The following is a 13,433-nucleotide window of genomic DNA, read 5'->3' on the forward strand; positions in this document are numbered from 1 at the left end:
ACAAACAGTACGCCATATGCAATTAAACGATTTAGCTTTATAATTCTTAATTTGACTAGAGGTTTAGTAAAGAAGATAAAAAGAAAAGGGCCCATTTTAATGAAGCCGTCTAATGTGCATGTTGGAGCTCACGGTTTTCCTGGCAGTTTGTTCTCCATTGATTTCCCCTGGGAGTCGTTGATTCAGGAGTCCATGTCCACTCAGTCCTGCAGTCTACAACCTATCCGTTCTGGCACCTTCTCTCTCCATCTTCTGCCGAACAAAAGCCCGCAAATTCCTCACTCTTGGGCACACAAGAAAGAAGAACCTTGCCTCCTTGGACACCACACATTCCAAAGCCCTCGTTATCTCCGGACATAACCCGAACACGCTGCAGCTACAGAGAAACCACTACATCAGCAGTGAAACATTTCCCATATATTATTATATTAATGAGTTGTATTGGTTTTGGACACACTATTGATTTTGACGCTAATGCGTTTGAGTTCATGCAACTTGCAATTGTGTTTCCAGGGTAACCAGGCTCATACATGACAACAAAAGCATCATTAACAAATATGTTAAGTGCAGGAGTAGACCATGAAGCTCTTCAGGCTGCCGCTGCCATTCATCATGATCATAGTTAATTTTCTACCTCAATTGTCTGCCATTATCCCCATATCCCTTCATTTCCTTAACATCTGGAAATCTATCTAATCCTGGAGAAACTCAGCAGGCCAGGCAGCCTCTATAGAGCGGAATAACAAGTCGATGTTTCAGGCCGAGACCCTCCATCAGGATCTAATGAAGGGTCTTGGCCCAAAGTGCAGTCTCTTTATTCCTCTCTGTTGTGTACGTAAATATTAAATAAAGGCACTCACACGGGAGATGGCTTTTAACTGGTGTATTTACATTGCGGCGAGGGAGACAGAGGGAACAATGCGCAAATGTAGACAACAGTGCACACGCAGACAACAGATCAGTACATAGTGCTAAGGGGAGGGGAGTCATTGCTCTAAAAAAAATAGATCCATGTATTACACATCTTCCCTCTTTAGATTAATGCAACATAAAACTGCATATGTACAGAACATCCAATTTCCCTTTCATTAACCCATATCCAAATAAACGTGCTTTCACAGTAGCAGTCTATCACTAACTTCACAATTCTAAAGATCCAGTCTTTTGGGTATTACACCGTCTCCTTCAGGTTAGTGCCTCCGGACCTATGGAGTGGCATTGGTATTGGTAAGTGTCTTGTCGATGATAACATTCTCCTTGCGCCTCCAGATCTGTGGAGTAGCACCGGGTTTGGTAGGTATCTTGTTGAAGACAACGTTGTTGGTTTCTGATGTCAAGATGTTGTCAGTGACGTCATCTCTGAGAAGTAAGTCCGGTGGCTGTAACGTGTCATGGTGGATGCAGTCGACGCAGATGTGTTCTTTGGTTGAACATCCAGTATCTGGTCCACATGACACCTCCTTGTCTCATCTCCAGCATCCACTGTGTACATCAGTGGTCCAGTACTTGGTGCTATCCTACTCGGTGTCCACTTGTCTTCTTTGTAATCATATGCTAGGATTTCCTGCCTGGTCTAAAAGCTCCTTGCTGCTTCACTTGGCAACTGGCTGAACTGCTTATTCTATATTTTCCTACGTGGATCTGGTTTCAGGAGGTCTATGCGAGATCTGAGATAATGCATGGACAGAGTTCCGATACACAAAGAGCAAGTTGTCCATCTTGTGCTGTAGAGAAATATGCTCCTTCTCCATTGCTTTAATGGATTTGTTGAATGCTCGGATAAACCTTTCAGCTATCCCAATCGTTGTTTGGGCGGTGAGGAGCTGACTTGAAATGTCCAATGCCGTTTTTCTTTGTAAACAGTTGGAGTTATTTTGACATGTATTGTGGTCTGTTGTCACTCGCAATTTGTTCAGGTAAGCCATTTCTGGTGAAGATAGTCCTCAGAGCAGAGACGGTCTTTGCTGAGGTGGTCGACTTCATTGGTATAACCTCATCCACAGCAATCAGGAACATGGAGTCCATGAATGGGCCAGCAAACTCACTATGTACTCTTCCAGTGTGTAGGTGGCCACTTCCAAAGGTGCAATGGCGCCTGTGGGGGTGCATCTTCCCGAACAGCTTTTTGCCAAGTCTTTGCTCTGTTTACCTATTCCCTTTACAAACACCTTCTCAGCCTCTGGCTTGTGCTACTGTTTGGGCTGCAGTTGCCCGTTGATGCCACATTGAGACCTTTGTCTGAGTGGCAGTCTAGTAGAATTTTTCTCAGGCATTTACATCTGAAAAGTGCTGGCCCTCCACTTTTCAAAACATAAAGCTCTGACTGTTGTGTTTGGCCTCCATACGCCATATTTACTTTCCGTTGCCTCTGGGAGACACTTTTTTGCCTGTGTAAGTCTTTAGCATCGCTGAAGTCTTCTCTAATGGTATCTTAGAAAACAGTTTGTTGTAGTCAGCCTCTGGAATTATGGACAAAGCTGATCCTGTATCCAGCTCCATTTTTGGTTTTACACTGAATACATCTGTTGTGATCCAGATGATGTTGCGATCTGCTGTGATCTGCTTCAGTTATACTGTGTAGCTCTAGGCATGACAGTTCACCTCTGTCAGACTCTGTGTTGTCTGATTCTGTTTTACATTCGGTAACTTTATGCATTGCTTAGTTTTGTGTTTGGGACTTTTCACTCGATTGTGCTTTTTGTCTGCCTTGCTCACTCTCTCCATGTGACCTTGTCTGTGACACTTCCTGCAGGTTTTTTCTTTGAACCAACAGTCATTTGCATGATGGGAAGACTTGCCACATTGGCTTTTGGTTTTTTGTGCTGTTCAGGGACATTTTGTGCATTTCAAATTATAATAGCTTTTTTTCTGCTGCATCCTTTACTGCAGAATCTAGCGGAATGCCCATTCTAAAATTAGCCATCTTTCTGCCAGTAGCCTCGTTTGAATACTTTGACTATGCAAGCCACATACAAGCCTGTTCCTTAATGCATCAGAAAGCCCATCTCTAAAGTTACAGTATTGGGAAAGTTTGCACAGCTCTGCAGTGTATTTAGAAAAACTTGTATCTTTTGACTGGTTCTTTTTGTAAAATCTAAATCTCTTAGCTATTGCCAACAGTTTAGGGCTCAAGTGATTTTGTAAAATTGTAACAGTTTCATCAAATGTCTTGCTTGCTGGCTTTTCAGGGGTTACTAGGTTGCTGAAGAGACTGTACATTCTTGGGTCCATTAAGCTAAGAAGTGTAAGGGCTTTCTTTTGCTCCTCCACATTGTTTGCATTACAATACAGTTAATCCGTCTCAATATATTCAGCCTTTATTAACACTATCAATTTTGTCAACTTTCCCGACTGAAGCCATTGCCACGTTATTCTCGCTTAAATTCAGCATGCCTTTCACTATTCCTGTGCGGTGCTCATGCCTTTGTTACTGTCTGTGACGACCTTCTCTGTACTAACTCTCGCTGTTTAGTCCCATAATAGGGCGGTAACTATCGGTGCAATTAACAATACTTTCTGACATTCAGGATCGTACTTGTAGCTAGCTTGTTGTGTCTGTGTACAACTACATATTAAATAATTGTGTTTATCGCTATCTGTGATATGAATAAACTCAGGACTCCCAAGCCGAAAGTTCCAAAGATTCACCACCAAGTGAAGTAAGTAATTCTCATCTCAGGTCTACATGGGCTTCTTTCCATTTTGAGACTTGGTTCTACAGTTCTCATCCAGGAGAGCTATTCTCCCCGCATCCAGGGTCGCATGCCATGTCAGAATTTTGAAAGTTTCAATGAGGTCCCTCTTTGTCTATGAAGGTTTTTGTATAAGAAGCACACTGTCCACACTGTAGAGCGTCAGCGCCTAGGACAGCCCCGCCACATTGTGAACACTGACCAGAATCTCCCAGAGCAATTTGCTGCAACGAGGCCTGGGTCCTGGTGCACGATTCAGACAATTTAAACACCGGCCTGGCAAGAGTGGGGGCTCCTCTGTTCCGCAATGCTAAGGTTATCAGACTGGCCCTGGCTGCTGTGCTTCATGCCTGCGGACTTGGTGGAAATTTGCCTCGCTAATAGCAGACATCCCACCCTGGAAAAACTCATTTCAGGGAGGTAGTACCACCGCCCCTTGCAACCCCATATCCCCCCCCACCCCCGGTTGACCTCCAAGGGTGTATGTAATACTTCGTTTAGTGATTTTGTCTAATCTGTAAACCAAGTTGGGTATATGCAGAAAATGCGACATTAAAATATGTGCTTATATCATATTATCATGGAGACGTTTTTTTATTCTGTTACAACTTTAAACAGGGAGTCTCCAGGGAGTTCAGCCTCATCACGTAGGACATCAATAGAGTAGCTCCTTAGCAGCTAGCCAGCTAGTTTAAATAACTTTAGCTATGCTAATAAACGAATGACACCTGTTAAACTCGCCTCAACATGCCTTTTACAGTCATTTAACCCACCATGGGCAATAGAAAAGTCACTGTTGCAAACAGAACAGTGAGCAACACTGTCATTATTTTTGACCCCTATTAGGCAGGGGTACAGTTTAGTGTAGTCTGGGGTGAAGTACGTTTTATATTTTCTTTCTTTGGAACACTCTGCCATGGTGCAGCAGGACACTAAAACTGAACTGACGGACAACGAAAGAGAGAGAGAGGTCGACTATAGAGCCCGCCACAGAGAAAACTGACAGGTCTACTTAGCACGATGAGAGACCAATCAGGATGCTCCCTCTTGCTCTTCCTCTCCCTCTCCCTCTCCATCTCCCTCTCCCACTCAAAAAAAAATCGATTTCTGGGATATTGTATATAATTTGCGGGCATCAGGGAGCCGCTATCAATAGAGGGAGACTCCCGGATCTTCCAGGAGAGGTGGGATGTCTGCAATATGAGGAACTGAATACCAAGGCTTTGGGTCTACTATGGGCTGCTCCGGGGATGTGGGTCTAAGGACTCAGCTGGGTTCAGAATGCTGTTGTTACTAGCTTCTACTGTTCGTATTTGTTTATTTTCTCTCTTTCTCTGTGCGCATTGGGGGTTAGTCTTTAATATTTTTAATTGGGTTCTTTCAGGTTCCTTGCTTTATGACCGCCTGTGAGGAAACAGCTCTCAAGGTTGTGTCACTGATACATTCTTTGATATTAAATGCACTTTGAATACGTTGTTGTAACTGAGGCTGAAATTGCGAGGGTTGGCACAGCAGATTGTATGGTTAGTGAGAAGCGCTCAGAATTATCAACAACACAGAGTGAAATCAATCAGTCCACTTGGTCTGTCCCGGAGTACTTTCACTCTCAAAGTTCAAAGTAAAGTTTATTATCAGAGTATATGTATGTCACCACATACAAACTTGCAATTCATTTTTCTACGGGCATACTCAGGAACTCCCTGGAATAGTCGCTATAACAGGATCGATAAAAGGTCAACCAGAAAACTGCAAATGCAAATGTAAATAAAGGCAACATAAAGAGTCCTAAAAATAAACTCATTGGTTGTGGGAACGTCTGGAAGGATGGGCAAGTGTGTGTCGTTATCTCCTGGGCTGTTCCAGCTTTTGAACAGATCTATTGTTGAGTCAAATTCACTGTCCCTTACTTTCAGATGGCAAGGAGCTGCCTGACTCTAAACAATCACAGAGTTGTAGAGACTGGGCAGAGCCAGGCCCATTTGGCCCTATGTGTCTGTGCTGGCCATCAACCATTTACACTAACTCCCCCTTTTTTTTTGTTCTCTCTACATTTTCATTGACTCTACCCAAATCCTGCCACTCACTTACACACCAGAGGCAATTTACAATGGCCAATCAGCCTTGCAACCATCTCCTTAACTTGTTTTTGGTATAGAGCAAAGAACAGTCCACCCCAGGAACAATTCCTTTGGCTCACTGTGTCTGTGCTGTACATAATGCTCAGTTAAACTGCACATCTGGCTGCAAGTGATCTAGTTCCCTCTGTTCCCTGCCTGGCCATACAGTATGTCTGTCCAAATGCCCCTTAGATGTTGCTGTTGTATCTTTCCCACCAGTTCCCCTGGCAGTGCATTTGAGGCAGTGTTAAAATAATTCTTTCTTTCTTATTATTCTTTCAACTTTCCCCTTTTTTTCTTAACCCATAATTTGCATATCCCAGGAATAAGACTGCCTATCCACCATATCTATGCCCTTCATAACTTTATATACTTTGATTAGGTTGTCCTCATCATTCCTGAAAGATCAATCCAAGTTTTGCAGCTTCTCCTTATACATAATATGGGTTGTTCTGCTGCAATGGGAAATCCTGTTTTATAGAAAGTCACCTTCTAGCAGAAAAAGCGGGCGTGGCCCTTAAGGCACACATTTTCCTGACTACAGCTCTGTAATGACCGATGACACAAAAGATTCTGAAGATGCTGGGAATGTTGAGCTAGACACCCAAAATCCCTTCATCAGGACTCAAGCCAGTCATCCGTGGAATGATCTTGTTACATCCCTTTTGTACTAGTCCTGATGAGGGGCGTCGGCCCTGATCATTGACTGTTATTACCGTCCATGGCTGCTGCCGGAGCTGTAGAGTTCCTCCAGATTGCAGATAATAAACAAAGCAGCCTGCAGAATGCAAATAGCGTTCCCTAATCTGTCAATCACATAATAACTAATTCTGACCTGGAACTACTCACGTTATAACAGAGCTGTCTGTACTCTGCAATCCAGGCTGTTCCACCCCAGACGTTCTCTTTTCTCCCAACACCAATGGGTGTGAAGAGCTTAAACCTGAAAGCACGTACCATCTGGCTCAAGGATAACTTCTGCCTTGCCGTTAAAAGACTGTTGAAGTGACCTCTTGTAGAGTCCACCATGTCATGGCTCACACCTTATTGTCTATCTGCACTACAGATCTGCACTACTCTGTAACCGTATTCAAAGGTTCTCTTCTGATCGATGATGATGATGATGATGGTGACTCAGGCCTGAGAGACTAGCGTAGGGCATTTTCATGCCTTACGAGGCGCGGAACGAAAGACCGTGTGGCGCGCCACTCCTCACACAGACATTTCGCAGTATTTTTCTTTTTATTTTATTGAGGTCGAGTTGCGAACTCAACATTCAACCCGGCACGGATGGGAAGTGTACTCGTGAATGGCCCGACTGGATTCAAACCCGGGAACCTCCGTTCCGGAGTCCAGCGCTGATGTCACTGCGCCACCAGCTGACCTATTATTATCAAAGTATGCTTACAGCTCTGAGATTCGTCTTCTCCAGATGGCTACAAAACAAAGAAAACCATGGAGGTCAATCAAAGAAAAACATCAACCTCTCCCGAGCACAATAAAACTTACAAATTGCAATGACCCCCCACTCAGAAAAACGAATCGTGTGAGCCACAAGAACCTCAAACCTCAACTTCCACCCTCCCGCACACAAAAAAATGTATAAATTGCACCCACTGCATGCAGAGAGACTGTTCCCATTGGTGGAGGCAGAAAAAGCATAAAGTACAAAATAAATTTATTATCGAAGTAGATGTATTTTATCATATACAGCTGTGAGATCTGTTTTCTTTTCCTCGTAAATCATAGAACCATAATAGAATCAATGAAAGGCTGCACCCAACAGGATGGACAAGCAACCAACGTGCAAAAGACAACAAACTGTGTAAATCAAAAGACAAAAAGTATAATAATAATAATGAATTCTTACTATAGCAATGTAGTTATAGGGTGATAATATAGTATAGGGTAGCAGTATAATAATAGTAATAAGTAAATAAGATAAATATTGAGGACATGAGATGAAGAATCCGTGAAAGTGAGTCCATAAATTATGGGAACAGTTCAGTGATGACGCATGTGAAGTTATCCCACTGGTTCAAGAGCCTGATGCTTGAAGAGAATAACTCTTCCTGAACCTGGTGGTGTGAGTGCTGAGGCTTCTGTGCCTTCTTCCTGATGACGTCAGTGAGAAGAGAGCATGGTGGGTGTCCCTGATGATGCTTTCCTGCTCATCTCTCCATGTAGATGTGCTCAGTGGTGGGGAAGCTTTACCCATGACGGACTGGGCCATATCCACTACTTTTTGTAGTAGTTTTCATTCAAGAGCATTGGTGTTTCCATACCAGGCCGTGATGCAACTAGCCAATATACTCTCCACCACAGATCTATAGAAGTTTGCCAACATCTTTACAAGGAAGTAGAGGAGCTGTAGTGCTTTGTCCAGGGCAGTTTTTCTGAAATGAATAGACCTTAGGAATTTAATATTTCTGACCCTTTCAGGACCAAGGGGCTGATTATTGACTTTAAGAGGAGGAAACCAGAGGTCTTGGGTGACATTGACTGGGAGGTGGTTGCTATGGCACCAGCTTTTCAATCTCTCTCCTGTGTGCTGATTTGTCACCACCTTTGATTTGGCCAACAGCAATAGCATCATCAACAAACTTAAATATGGCATTGGAGCTGTGCTTAGCTGCACAGTCATAAGTGTAAAGTGAGTAGAGAAGGGGGCTAAGCATGCAGCCTTGTTTTTGGAGATTATGGAGGAGATGTAGTTGCCAATCCAAGCTGACTGGGGTCTGCAAGTGAGGAAATCAAGGATCCAATTGTACAAAGGGGTATTGAGGCCAAGGTCTTGAAGTTTCTTGATTAATTTTGAGGGAATGATGGTATTGAATGCTGAGCTGTAGTAGATAAGGAGCATTCAGATGTATCTATCTTTGCTGTCCAGATGTTCCAGGGTTGAGTGAAGAGTCAATGAGATGGCATCAGCCTTGGATCTGTTGGAGCGTATCCAAGTTGCTTATTATATTTCATCAACAACCTCTCAAAACACTTCATCACAGTGGAACAAAGTGCTTCTAGACGATAATCACTGAGGCAGGTGAACCACATTCTTCCTGGCACTTAAGAATGAAATTGGCTGGGTAAGGAACCCAGAGTGATATGAAGAGATGATTTTATGTACAGGTGTAAAGTGAAGATAGATTAAATCATGGTGTTAAAATGGCTGCTGGGTAAGTACCTTAAAGGAACTTTTGGGGCCCCAGGGAGAGGGTGGCAGACTAGAACTATCTCTCTCATTGAGCTAAAGTGGCTGAATAGCCTCCATCAAAATCTGAGTCTTCATGTGATTCAGGGATTTTGTGGCATGGGCACAAGATCAAGGCTGCCATGTTACTGCAATAGTGAGGGAAATTGCTGCTCTGCTCTAGGTGGAAAATTAAACAGAGACTCTGTCTTTTCTGAGCTAAATCTCAAAGATCCCACAAGGATATTTCATAGGATTGTTCTCATGCATCCTTGCTGATATTCATCAACCAGAATAACAATAAAATGATTAATATTAATCTTGGCTTTATTCATCACATGTACATCGAAACGTACAGTGAAAAGCATTGCTTTGCGTCAATGACCAACACAGGCTGAGGTGAGCTGCTGCAAACGCCAGCATGCCTCCAGCACCAAGATAGCATGCCACAATTTATTAACCATAACCTGTACCCCTTTGAAATGTGGGAGGAAACCAGAGCACCTGGAGAAAAGCCACACAGTCACGGGGACAATATACCAACTCCTTACAGACCGCGGTGGGAATTGAACCCCCATCTTACAGATGCCCCATAAAGCATTATGCTAACCCACTATATTAATATGACACTCTGAAAGACTTACTTGGGAAATATCTTGTTGTTTGTGATGGTGAATTTTAGATTAGCACTCTAAGCGATAATACTTTGGTAATACTTACACAATGGAGGCTGTCAATTTGGCAATCTAAGTGTCCTTCTTAAGTGAGAGGCATTTTTGTTCTTTGAAAGTTATTACTGTATTAATCTAATATATGTCTAATAGTGTTTTTAAATAGTCACTATTTCAAAGTTGAAAGTAAAGTACACATATGTCACCATATCGTACCCTGAGATTAATTTTCTTGCAAGCATTAACAGGAAAATAAAGAAATACAATAGAACTGATGAAAACTGTACATAACAAAGACTGACAAGTATCTAATGTGCAAAAAAACACAAATTGTACCAAAAATAAATTTTAAAAAAGTAAATAATACTGAGAACATGAGTTGTAGAGTCCTTGAAGGTGAGTCTGTAGACTGTGGAGTTTACTGAAGGTTTTTTAGCAGACTTTTTTTGTTAGATTTTTACAAGACTTATTCTTACAGGATTTTCCTTTCACATATGTCAATGATATTTTTCTGTAAACAGTCAAAAAGCATTAAATGTATTCACAAAGCCTTAAACCTTAAGGGAAATATAGCACTTGTTCTGGTAGAGGACATGGAAGAAAATCACCCCAAGGAGTATGACGTGCTTGTGCTAAAGCCCACTGACTCTCAAACCATTGACGTAAGTTAGTTTAAAATCCTGGGTACACTTCCTCTATAAAGATGTCATGCTGTTCTTGTTCTTGTCCTTTGATGACCTTGCCAAGTTTGGGAACCCTATACAGTCGATGTTTTACAATCAGCTCTGGTGAAGGGAAGTTAGCCTTTTTGAGAATTTCTACAATTTCTGACATGCCATTTTTACCTGTGTCCAATTCACATCCTGAGATTCTTATTTCAAGAATGCCTGTACAACTGTCTAGACACAGTGTGAAAAGTGAAAACTCACCGTTTGTGCTTTTCCGTGCTTCTGATTATAATTACAGTATACTACTGAGTTATGCACACAACAGATTTATCAGCTGTGGTTTAGCCAGGGTGCTATCTTGACTCTGGGACAGGAAATTTAATTTCTCATTCATTCCTTCTGCAGTGGTAAAACCTAAGCTGACGCTCCAGAGCAGTACGAAAATTACCGTCTACTACATGGCTAGAGAGATGCTATCTTTTAACGGAAGTCTGACCCAGGTGGGTGGAGAATTATTCTCAGCATCTTGCCTCTATCTATTCCTAGAGCATTTTTTGACGGCTCAGAGCCCGCACTCGCTCATGTTTAGAAGAATGAGGGGTGATCTCATTGAAACCTAAATATTGAAAGGCCTAGTTAGAGTGGACGTGAGGAGGACGTTTCCTTTCTATGAGAGACAAGGACCTCTCTGGGAGAGTTTAGAATCAGAGGGCACAGCCTCAGAATAGAGGGGTGTCCCTTTAGAATTGAGATGGGGAAGAATTTCTTTAGTCAGAGGATTGTGAATCTGGAACTCAATGCCTCAAATGGCCGTGGAGACCAAGTCTTTGGATATATTTATAGCGGTGGGCGAAGGTTCTTAATTAGTCAGGGTGTCAAAAGTTATGGGGGGGGGAAGCAGGAGAATGGGTTTGAGAGGGAAAATAAATCAGCCACGATCAAATGGCAGAGCAGATACAATCGGCTGAGCAGTGTAATTCTGTTCCTATATCTTATGGTCTAAGTTCTCTCAAATGAGTGATACAGTTTGCTGGTTTATGGAAGGCACCACACTGCAACCCTTTGTGGCTTTAGTACAGTGAGGAAGATATTCTAGAAATGTACCTTAATTTTCTTTAGTGATTGTACTTATTTTATCTTTGGCATTTTAACTATTAATCTATTCTTCATTGTACACACTCCAGTAATAATAATTAAAGATAAGTACAAAAATATAACTTTAATAAATAAAACTTAGAGATCCTCAAACAGGTGTGACAGTAATTCATTCATATTCAGCCAATCTGTACACACAATAGATCAATGAAGGTTAAGCCTGAACAAAAGTAACTTAGTAAAGCCATGAGGCAATTCAGCATGGAAACAGGCCATTTGGTACAACTTGCTCATGCTAACCAGTTAGTCCCACTTCCCTTACCAAATCATGAGCCTGTAGCTGTACTAGTGCCTTTTAAATGTTGTAATTGTGACTGCTTCACTCAGTTTCTCAGGCAGCTCATTCCCATTAGACCATAAGACATAGGAGGAGAATTAGGCCATTCAGCCCATTGAGTCTGCTCCACCATTCCATCATGGCTGATCCTGGATCCCACTCAACTGTATCAACCTGCCTTCTTGCCATATCCTTTGATGCCCTGACCAATCAGAAAACTATCAACTTCCGCTTTAAATATATCCACGGATTTACTACTCTCTGGCTAAAAAAATTCCTCTTAACCTCTTCATGTATCTTCTGCATAAAGAATTTGCTCCTTAGATTGCCTGTAAGTCTTTCTCCTCCCATTTAAATCTATGTCCTACAGCTTTTGATTCTATTTCCCTGGGCAAAGGACTGTGTGCATCCACCCTACCTCTGCCACTCAAGCTCATAACTTTACACAACTCTATATGGTCAACATTGCAACACCCTGGTTCAGAGAAACGTTGTCTTGTTTCTATATATTATGTGGTTATATATGTTATATACAATTATATACTTAAATGACTCTAAATTTGACTTGACTTGAGCAGAGAGGGCACAGATTTCCACCAAAATCAAATGTAGCAGAAAAATATGAAAAGGAACCAGGAAAAAAGGGATAATGTTACTGACACTCACTCTGGCAGCTTCTCTATAAGGTCAATGGGTAAATAAAACCAAGGGTCCTTCAAATGAAGAACAATGACCTGCTTACCTGTTGTTCGGCCAGTGCTGGGGTTCTCAGTCTGACTGGGTGCCAACTCTTTTGCCTGAGCAGGGTGTAGGCATTTCTGTGGGCAGGTGCCCTGAAGAATGGCAGGTTTTCTGCTCAGTCTGACATCCACTTGGGGAGATTTGGATGCTCTCAGATGCTGGTCAGGATGAGCTTCTCCTTGCTGAACTACGAGCGACAGAATTTGAAACTGCCTCTTGGAAGCTGTGAGAGATTTACAGCCCAATTTCCTGAGGGACGTTTATTGCTGTCTGTTTTTTTTCTATTTGCTGTAAAGCTTTGAGCTCTAGTGATCTGCACTGTGACTCTTGTTCCTTGTTTGCTTATAATCATCTTCTGCGTCACTAATTAAGTTCTAGTTGGTCACGGAAATAAGCACAAACCAGGGTCTTATGCACTCTAGAAATAATCTACCTTAACTATTTAGTTACCGATTGTTTTCAACTGCACCCAGTTTCTATGTTTATTTTGCATAATAATGTAATGGCAATTACATATTGAAGTAATCTTATTAATTTGATAAATCTTGAATATTTTATAATTAATATTATTCATTTTTTACTTTCTTGTAATAAGACCACTTCCATATAGTTGCACCTTTTAACCTGGTGAAATTGAGTTTAAGTTGAAGTTTATTGTCATTCAGGCACACACATTTATACAGCTAAACAAAACAACATACACTGGGACCAAGGTACAAAACACAGTACATATTTCACATACAGTACAAAAAATAATATTAGAAGATAAAATGTAATCCAATAGATGTACAAGTTGGCATAAAATACATATACAACATAGTTAAATACATATCAGTGTAATGCTACTGGTGCTGAGGGAGAGATGACTTGAGAAAGGTCCTCAAAGATATGAATGTTAGTCTTCAGTTCACTTTTGGGATCT

The 13,433-nt window shown here is 41.8% G+C and overlaps 1 protein-coding gene across 2 annotated transcripts in view; it reads right to left on the reverse strand.

The window, feature by feature from the left end:
* The window catches only part of agtr1a (angiotensin II receptor, type 1a), a 41,760-nt gene extending 28,707 nt beyond the window's left edge, over window positions 1–13,053 (reverse strand). The window contains exon 1 of one of the 2 annotated variants that reach the window (XM_059993412.1): window positions 12,513–13,053. The gene's annotated coding sequence lies outside the window, so the exon portion shown is untranslated. The remainder of the gene's footprint in view (window positions 1–12,512) is intronic. The other variant, XM_059993427.1, reaches the window with a different exon arrangement.
* Between the last annotated feature and the right edge of the window lie 380 nt (window positions 13,054–13,433).

Source organism: Hypanus sabinus, chromosome 2, assembly GCF_030144855.1.
Source record: "Hypanus sabinus isolate sHypSab1 chromosome 2, sHypSab1.hap1, whole genome shotgun sequence".
NCBI lineage: Eukaryota > Metazoa > Chordata > Chondrichthyes > Myliobatiformes > Dasyatidae > Hypanus > Hypanus sabinus.